This window comes from Oncorhynchus gorbuscha, linkage group LG12, assembly GCF_021184085.1.
Source record: "Oncorhynchus gorbuscha isolate QuinsamMale2020 ecotype Even-year linkage group LG12, OgorEven_v1.0, whole genome shotgun sequence".
In the NCBI taxonomy this organism is placed as follows: Eukaryota; Metazoa; Chordata; class Actinopteri; order Salmoniformes; family Salmonidae; genus Oncorhynchus; species Oncorhynchus gorbuscha.
In genome coordinates, this window is record NC_060184.1 from 45,471,076 (window position 1) to 45,480,924 (window position 9,849).

The 9,849-nt window shown below is 39.7% G+C and overlaps 1 long non-coding RNA gene across 1 annotated transcript; it reads right to left on the minus strand.

Moving 5' to 3' along the window:
- Positions 1 to 4,298: 4,298 nt before the first annotated feature.
- Positions 4,299 to 6,244, minus strand: LOC123991709. Its single transcript, XR_006830846.1, has 4 exons — positions 6,098 to 6,244; positions 5,456 to 5,515; positions 4,609 to 4,668; positions 4,299 to 4,521 (listed from the first exon to the last, which is right to left on the minus strand). It is a non-coding gene; the product is annotated as an uncharacterized LOC123991709 (long non-coding RNA).
- Positions 6,245 to 9,849: the final 3,605 nt, after the last annotated feature.

Genomic DNA, 9,849 nt, shown 5'->3' on the forward strand with positions numbered 1-9,849 from the left:
GGCGGTGCACAATTGACCCAGCGTTGTCCGGGTTTGGCCGGTGTAGGCCGTCACTGTAAATAAGAATTTGTTCTTAACTGATTCGCCTAGTTAAATAAAGGTGAAATAAAAGATGTGTAAATAGATATGTTATGTATAAAATCCATGTGTATGCATTGTTTGCTAATGTGATTTCTTTATTAAAGCAATGTAATTGTTGGAGATCAGGTGTTTGATTGGTGACTAGGTGCATTCTTGTCAAATATGCTTATTCATTCATGATTATGGATACATTCTGCAATGAGTAAATCTGGATTTGAATTTGTATGTCAACAAGTTAAATTATGAATTGCAGTGCAATGAATTGAAATTGATTTCAGCGTGTTCATGTAGTTGGGAGAAATTATAAGTCATTAAATATACTGTAGAAGTCCACCGGCTGAAGGAGAAGAGGATCTGGTAAAATAAGGAAGGGTATGTTCCTAATATCATCTAGGTAGATAGCTAGTTTCTTTGCCACAAAAAATTTAATTAGCCTAGTATTCATGGCACATTGTACATATCCACCCAATTTAAAAGGTGGAAAAATCTTACCAATCTCACCATTCATATGGTGAATGTGGTATCTCACGTGTGGTACGGGTTACCTTTGAATAGTGATTTTGGACATTTTCAACTAAAACGGAGTCCGCATGTTCATTTTTCGGTAAATTGTCCTTTCTCACCAGTAGCAGCATAGAACAAGCGTGTTAGCTACCCCAACAATTGGCATTACTAGGCTTCCATTTGCTGTATTGGTGAGATTGGGTAAGGTGTTGGGATGTGTTTATAATCTTTTTTTAAATATTTATATTAGCATTGCAAAATGTGTTGTTTTTGCTCCATTCTTTTTAATGGAGCTTTTCATTACTATTTTTCTTCAGGTCGAGTGCATGATGTGCGAGTAGAGCTCTGCCAGTATGAGCCGGAAGCAGTCTCATTGGTCAGGTACATGCTCTGGCCTTGCACACCCGCCATCCTCAGACTGCAGTCTGCTCACTCACTACTCAAGCAGATAACCAGCCTGCAGCTTGAGAGTGGTGTTTCACTGAGGGCCATATGCCTGTCATTAAATGTTCCTCATAGGACAGTAAGTAATCAATTATATAATCTGATTCAATACTAAATGTAAATGTAAATGTATGTCTACTTTGTCTGCAAAAGTTCATAACCAAATTACTGTTTTGATTAACAGATCTGTCTTAGAAACAATGTGCTACTTGTATGTGAAGATGCATTTGCTGAATGTGCTGATGTCCTACTCTGATGTAGTAATGAATCAGTGCCTCGGTTAGGGTCTATTTTTCTCCACTTCCTGTCTGACTGATGTGCCCGAAGTAAACTGCCTGTTACTCAGGCACAGATTGGTAATTGGTACCATTGGATAGAAAACACTTTGAAGTTTGTAGAAATGTTAAAATAATGTATGAGACTATAACACAATTTATATGGTAGGAGAAAATACAAAGGAAAACCAACCGGAACATTTTTTCTTGATGCTCTTTCAATGGAAAGCTATGGGTCCTATGCAATTCCAGTTCCCAGATAGCAATTTCTATGGCTTCCACTAGATGTCAACAGTCTTTGGCTTGTTTCTTCCCAAATGAGGAATAATTTTGAGTTTTGGTACAGGGAGTCAGAAATCAGTCTGTTGTCATTACTTCTATATTGAACATACTACTTTTCATATGAAATATTATAGTTTAATTATATTTTAGTTTACCTGAGGATTAAATAGATACCTATTTGGACTTGTTTTAACAAAGTTTAGTGGTAGCTTTTTGGATTCCTTTCTCTGCGTGTTGAACGAGTGGATTATTCAAATCGATGGAGCCAGCTAAACTGACTTTTTTGGATATAAAGACGGATTTTATCTTACAAAACGTCCATGCATGTTGTAGCTGGGACCCTAGGAATTGCAAATCAGAGGAAGATTTTCAAAAAGTAAGTGAATATTTAATTGCTATTTGTGATTTTATGAAGCCTGTGCTGGTTGAAAAATATTTTGATGTGGAGCGCCATCCTCAAGCAATCACATGGCATGCTTTCGCTGTAAAGCCTATTTTAAAATCAGACAATGTAGTTAGATTAACAAGAATGTAAGCTTTTAACAAATATAAGACACTTGTATGTACCTGTATGTATACACTTGTATGTTTAATATCCATCAGTTTTATGATTATTTGAATTGCGCGCCCTGCCCTCCAATTTCACCAGAAGTTGTCGACAGGTGTCCCGCTGACGGGAAGCCTAGCCCTAAGAATTACGTTAATTCATTTCAGGGAAGAGACTTGTATACTTCCCTGACAAATGAGGCCAATGAGGAGTTCTGACACGTTGTGTCGAAACTTGATATGTTGCGCCGTCTGGCCCCAGAAACTGCCAATGGAACCAAGTGCCCACTCTGTCCCAAGATTTGTAGCTTTTTTTGGGCCTATTAAATGTTTTATCACCCCCAAACAAAACATCAAAGCATAAGATATCAATTGTAATGTTTCCCTCTTTTATAAACACAAATTATCTATTAGAAACATCTGTTCCATTTTTGTCAAAAAATTGTACAGACAGCAGCATACCACCCTGCATCCCACTGCTGGCTTGCTTCTGAAGCTAATTCGGGTTTGTCCTGGTCGGTCTCTAGATTGGAGACCAGATGCTGCTGGAGATGGTGTTGGAGGGCCAGTTGGAGGCACTCTTTCCTCTGGTTTAAAAACATTTCCCAATGCCGCAGGGTAGTGATTGGGGACATTGCCCTGTGTAGGGTGCTGTCTTTCAGCTGGGATGTTAAATGGGTGTCCTGACTCTCTGTGGTCACTAAAGATTCCATGGAACTTATTGTAAGATTAGGGGTGTTAACCCTGATGTCCTGGCAAAATTCCCAATCTGGCCCTCATACCATCATGATCACCTAATCATCCCCAACTTACAATTGGCTCATTCATCTCCCCTGTAACTATTCCCCAGGTTGTTGCTGTAAATGAGAATATGTTCTCAGTCAACTTACCTGGTTAAATGAAAAGTAATAGACTTCTAGTCTTTAATTGTATATGTGTATTGGGATCCCCATGATCTGTTGCAAAGCAGCAGCGACTCTTCCTAGGGTCCAACAACTATAACATTGTATCCAATTATAATTGACATCTCTTTACAGGACAATGTAACAGTGGATGGCATTTTTGGATTGCCAAGAAGTAGTCTGGATCCAGTAGTCTGGATCAAGTTATGAGCCACCAAAACATGGGGAAAAGTACTTTGCAAACTGAGCTGAGGTGGATCAATTTGTTTGTAAGCCCATATCACCAACTGGGGTAATGCCTGAATGTAATATGCACTGCATTTCAAGGATACCTTCCATTGTTACCTTATGTACAACTGGAAGGGAATGTGAACAAAATCTCACATTCATGAACCAAAAGTTAATGATGAATTCATTATGAATAATAAGCTGAATCATGCAAATATAACTTGGCTGTGTAAGCAGTATATAATAAGAGAACGAATGGGACAATCCTGTCTATCAGAAGCCATTGTCCCCTTATCATGAATTGACAGAGGATGTAGTTCACGTGTCAAACACAATCCGTCAAGTGACACATTTATATCGTCCTTGCGCAGTGATTTGGGTTATCAATTCATTTTGACCCGCTTCCATAATGCCTGTGACGCGCTGCACTACAGGTCCTCGCAAGCACTGCCAACAATCTGCGTCCCAAATGGCAGTGCATTGCCACACACACACCCTTCTCCTCCCAGACCCACACACACACCTAACACACACCTGAGCCACACATGAGCCAGCCAGCCAGTGCACTGTATTATATTATCACTAATTGCACTGATCGAATCTTCCACTGGACCGAAAGTTTAAACCTTTTGTAGGCTGAATGTCGATCCCAAGTTTCGGTTCCAACGGGTCATTGCTTTACTAAAAAGGTCATCTTTGTTGTAAAAAAGTAATTAGATAAAGGATTCACATGCAAGTATAAATTCCTGCGGCAGGGTAGCCAAGTGGTTAGAGCTGGTGCACTAGTAACTGGAAGGTTACAAGTTCAAACCACTGAGCTGACAAGGTACAAATCTGTCGTTCTGCCCCTGAACAGGCAGTTAACCCACTGTTCCTAGGCTGTCATTGAAAATAAGAATTTGTTCTTAACTGACTTGCCTGGTTAAATAAAGTAAAATAAACTGATAAAGGACACTGGGACCAATAATTATAATATACTATTTCTTGAAGATAAACAATAGAGAAACAATAAAAGTAATAATTTGCAGACCACAAGTTGAACACCACTGGTTTATTGGACACACCACCATGATAGCCCCAACTCAAACCAGCAACACAGTCCTTTAATAATCTCCCAAACTCTGAATAGCGTTTACAACTGCTGATATTAAAGCATTTACAGCTGCTGATAGGGTTGTCTTCTCCGTGTTTGCAAAGGGTCTAGGAGTGGGCTCCATAATGGGCTGAGTACCTGTGTATACCAAACCCTGGGACGTCTCCTGGAGTAAAATATGTGACAGTCGTAAATATAAAAACACAAATCTACAATGCATAGTTACACTCACACACACCAAAAAGTTACTCACTTGTTCCTCTTCTCCAAACCCATCTACATTTTCAAGGGGAATCCTGGAACCTTTTGGCCACTGAAATAATGTATTATAAATATTAATATTAGCCCATTCATCACTTATCAGTGTCGTTGTATTTTAAATAACACAACGTTAGGTAAACAGAGCTCCTTTGAGTAGGGTTAATCAACACACGTAAACCACAGATTTTTATTTGTATAAGAGTATGAATTCCCGTAACTGTGTGTTTACCCTGTTTCAGGAAGGCCATTGACACCAGACAAAGCAAATATTAAATGACTCCAAATACACTTTGCTGTGTTCTCTAACGAAACCCATTGAACATTCTATGAGATGAAATTATGCCTTTATCCTCTCCATAATCCCAATTCCAAATTATATAATTTATGACGTTTCCATTTTTGCAGTGTCCATTATGATCTTTACTGAAGTAGCTTGATGAATGAAGCAACTAAACATTCCATTCCATTCCATTCACTCCCGAGTTTGTTTGATCAAAATGATCTAAGAGGATTATTGTATGAGAATTTATTCATAAGAGCGTCTGCTAAAATGACTTAAATGTAAATGTAAATATTCAAACCAGCAACACAGTCCTTTAATAATCTCCCAAACTCTGAATAGCGTTTACAACTGCTGATATTAAAGCATTTACAGCTGCTGATAGGGTTGTCTTCTCCGTGTTTGCAAAGGGTCTAGGAGTGGGCTCCATAATGGGCTGAGTACCTGTGTATACCAAACCCTGGGACGTCTCCTGGAGTAAAATATGTGACAGTCGTAAATATAAAAACACAAATCTACAATGCATAGTTACACTCACACACACCAAAAAGTTACTCACTTGTTCCTCTTCCCCAAACCCATCTACATTTTCAAGGGGAAACCTGGAACCTTTTGGCCACTGAAATAATGTATTATAAATATTAATATTAGCCCATTCATCACTTATCAGTGTCGTTGTATTTTAAATAACACAACGTTAGGTAAACAGAGCTCCTTTGAGTAGGGTTAATCAACACACGTAAACCACAGATTTTTATTTGTATAAGAGTATGAATTCCCGTAACTGTGTGTTTACCCTGTTTCAGGAAGGCCATTGACACCAGACAAAGCAAATATTAAATGACTCCAAATACACTTTGCTGTGTTCTCTAACGAAACCCATTGAACATTCTATGAGATGAAATTATGCCTTTATCCTCTCCATAATCCCAATTCCAAATTATATAATTTATGACGTTTCCATTTTTGCAGTGTCCATTATGATCTTTACTGAAGTAGCTTGATGAATGAAGCAACTAAACATTCCATTGCATTCCATTCACTCCCGAGTTTGTTTGATCAAAATGATCTAAGAGGATTATTGTATGAGAATTTATTCAAAACAGTCAAAAAATCTAAGTTCTATAAGGAGTTCCTATAGGAGTTCTATCAGCCTATCAGCCAGTCTATCAGTATTCACTCAAAGAAAATGATTTCTTACCAGCTGTTTAGTTTGTTGAGGTTTAGGCAGAGCCAGGACAACAGCCAGGAGACTGAGTAGTATTATTCCTCTCATCTTCACTTTGTGCTTTATTCAGAGAGACCACAGCACTTTTCAGTTGTATAGCAATGGTTTTATAGCAATGGGGATGTCACATGCCCCATAGAGGGAGTGTTCAAAATGGGCAGTCAATTTTGACCCTTTACATCAATGATGGTGAAAGTGACTTCCACGTCCAATAGTTCCATTGGACATAGCATAAGCGCATTGGCATACACTGCCATCTTTCTATATTTTGGCTTTGTCCTTACATTTAAGTAGCCATCACAACTTAATCTCAGTTAATTGAATCACTGCCCCATGGAATAGTTCTGAGTTTGTAATGTCCCCCCAAAAATGACATTTATTTGATAATTTATCACAAATGACAGTGCAGATGATGACTTTATTCTGCACAGAGGAAAAATTACACTGAACAAAAATATAAAACGCAACATGTAAAGTGGGCTTCAGGATCTCGTCACGGTATGCATTCAAATTGCCATCAATACAACGCAATTGTGTTCGTTGTCCGTAGTTTATGCCTGCCCATACCATAACCCCACTGCCACCATTGGGTATTCGTCCACACACGTAGTCTGTGGTTGTGAGGCCGGTTGGACGTGCTGACAAATTCTCTAAAACAACAAAGGCGGTTTATGGTAGAGAAATTAACATAATATTCTCTGGCAATAGTTCTGGTGGACATTCCGGCAGTCAGCATGCTAATTACATGCTCCCTCAAAACATGAGACATCGGTGGTATTGTGTTGTGTGACAAAATTGCAATTTTTTTGAGTGGCCTTTTATTGTCCCCTGCACAAGGTGCACCTGTGTAATGATCATGCTGTATTTTTAATTGTTGGTACTTTTTACCCCCAATGTCGTGATATCCAATTGGTAGTTACATTCTTGTTCCATCACTGCAACTCCCGTACGGACTCGGGACAGGCGAAGGTCCAGAGCAATGAATCCTTCAAAACACGACCCTGCCAAGCCGGACTGCTTCTTGACACACTGCTTGCTTAACCCGGAAGCCAGCCGCACCAATGTGTCGGAGTAAACACTGTACAACTAGCGACCGTGTCAGTGTGCACTGCGCCTGGAACTCTACAGGAGTCGCTAGAGCGCGATGGGACAAGGACATCCCTACTGGCCAAGCCCTCCCCTAACCTGGACGACTCTGGGCCAATTGTGTGCCGCCTCATGGGTCTCCCAGTCACGGGATCGAACCCGGATCTGTAGTGATGCAGTGCCTAAGACCGCTGTGCAACTCGGGAGGCCCCAAATATTCATGCTGTTTAATCAGCTTCTTGATATGCCACACCTGTCAGGTGGATGGATTATTAAACTTCTGAGGTCTTTTATTTCAGCTCATGAAACATGGGACCAACACTTTACATGTTGCGTTTATATTTTTGTTCAGTGTATTAAAGATGCACTATGTCAAAATCGCTCTGCCAATTCCTGGTTGCTCTAATCATAATAGTTAGCCTAATTTCAGTTTATGTAACAAAACAAGTAGTCATTGTGTTGAGAATTATTGTACCATCTAAACTGCTGGGAAATATCTTTTCCATAACCAAAAACATTGTATTTTCAGCTGTTTGAGGTTCGTGTACAGAACCGAAATGAAAAGATCCACAAACAAACTTAAAACCAGGAAGCATAGAAATAGCGCACATAGAACATATCTAGCGCTTCTTAGACTTTCTTTCAGTGAGAATGAAAAATCTATAACTGTTAGAATCTTGATTAGAATCCCAAAATGTGATAATATCACTCCGGTGCTAGCCTATACGCTGGCTTCCTGTTAATAAGGCTAGGGCTGATTTCAAGGTTTTACAGCTAACCTAAACATTTTTTTACATGGGCTTGCTCCTACCTATCTCTCCCATTTGGTCCTGCCGTACATACCTACTCGTACTCTACGGTCACAAGACTCAGGGCTCCTTATTGTCCCAGCTGGAGGCAGGGCTTTCTCCTATAGAGCTCAATTTTTATGGAATGGTCTGCCTATCCATGTGACAGACGCAGACTCGACCTTTTAAGTCTTTACTGAAGACTCATCTCTTCAGTAGGTCCTATGATTGGCTCAGGGGTGTGAAGGTGAACCGGCACCCTTGCTGTCTTTGCCTGGCCGGCTCCTCTCTCTCCGCTGGGATTCAAGTTAATCATTAATATGTTGAATTCGTCTCAATCTCAACAAAAAAGCAAAGTTAAATAGGACTAAATCAAACTTTAATTAAAATTCGATTAGTGTCACGCCTGCTCCCGCTCTTCCCCCTTGGCGCTCGAGGGCACTAAGCTCCCCAGCATTGCGCCCTCCTGCCTCCATCATTATGCACTCACCTGGACTCTATCACCTCTGTCATGACCTCACCTATATGTCTGGTTCCCCGCTCTGTTCTCTGCTTCAGCATTGATTGTCATATGTCCTTGTTGACCCATGTTACCTGTATGTTCCTGACTAAATGTTGACTCTACGTACCTGCTTCTCATCTCCGGCGTCGGTCCTTACAATTAGATTTGATGTAAGTGCTATTCTTTTAACTTAGATGTTTGGTTGAGATGGAGACGTGAATCCAACATCTCAATTACTAATTTGTAGACAAACTGGAATTAAAGCCTGACAGTGGCACAGATGGATCTATCCAAGCAGAAGATACATCTCCTTTTATTAATACATCTCCTTTTATTAATTGTTGATATTTGGTTGTGTTGACAACTAAACACAATTCAATATTACTTTTGTAATACATTAAATAGCATAAAGTTAAGGCTGTCTTACAAACCAATGTAACATTCAACCTTCAAAATTAGTAACAACATTCATGACCACATTTTTTACGTCTTATGTAATTATATAAAGTGTGCATGTTCAAGGTTACTTTTAATGCAAATCTCAACTGCAATCCAGGTTATTTGGTTCTGCTATTAGATGAAGCAGTCATAATACATTCATCTGTTGTATAAACCAAAAAAATCACACAGTTTTTCCATTGGAATTTGGTTGTGCTTTTAGATGGTTGAAAGCATAGTGATGACACATTGGAAATTTAACTAACTTTTGGCTGTCTTTTCGAGTGGGTGAATATAGGTTGCAATCTCTCATCGATCAACATCTTAACCAAATATTATCCAATTATGTACATTTAAGTGACGTGGAATTTCTGTGAAAATCGAATTTGCACTTCCACATGTGAAAAACGAACTCAGATGGTTGTAATTTTGCATCCCATGTTGTCACATTTATTTAGCATGAGATCATGTTTTTACATGTGTAGTTTCATGTTACCACATGTTGCTTTTACATGTTGTCACGTTATTACATTAACTTCACATAAGATCACATGCGATCATGTGAGATCACATTTGAAACACATGTTATCATATGAATTATTTGTAAGGGAAATGTCCATGTGAGGAGGGAGAGAGCGGATGCATCACAGTCATAGGCAGGGCTAAGCCTCGGTCAGACGGGTCCGGTCTTGAAGCAATGATGACTGTTGCCCAGAGCCGTTACACAGTGCAATGTCTGGTCTCTGTTGCCGGTAGGTAGCCAGCTACTCCTCGACCACCACTGATCACTTAGCACACACTTGGGTGATGCCCTGGCAGTGGAAGGCTCAGCGGTAGTCCAAAGTAGCCTTCCCGAGCATTTGCGCATAACTCTGCCATCTCTGCTTGTACCCTTACTTTGGCCTTGTCCG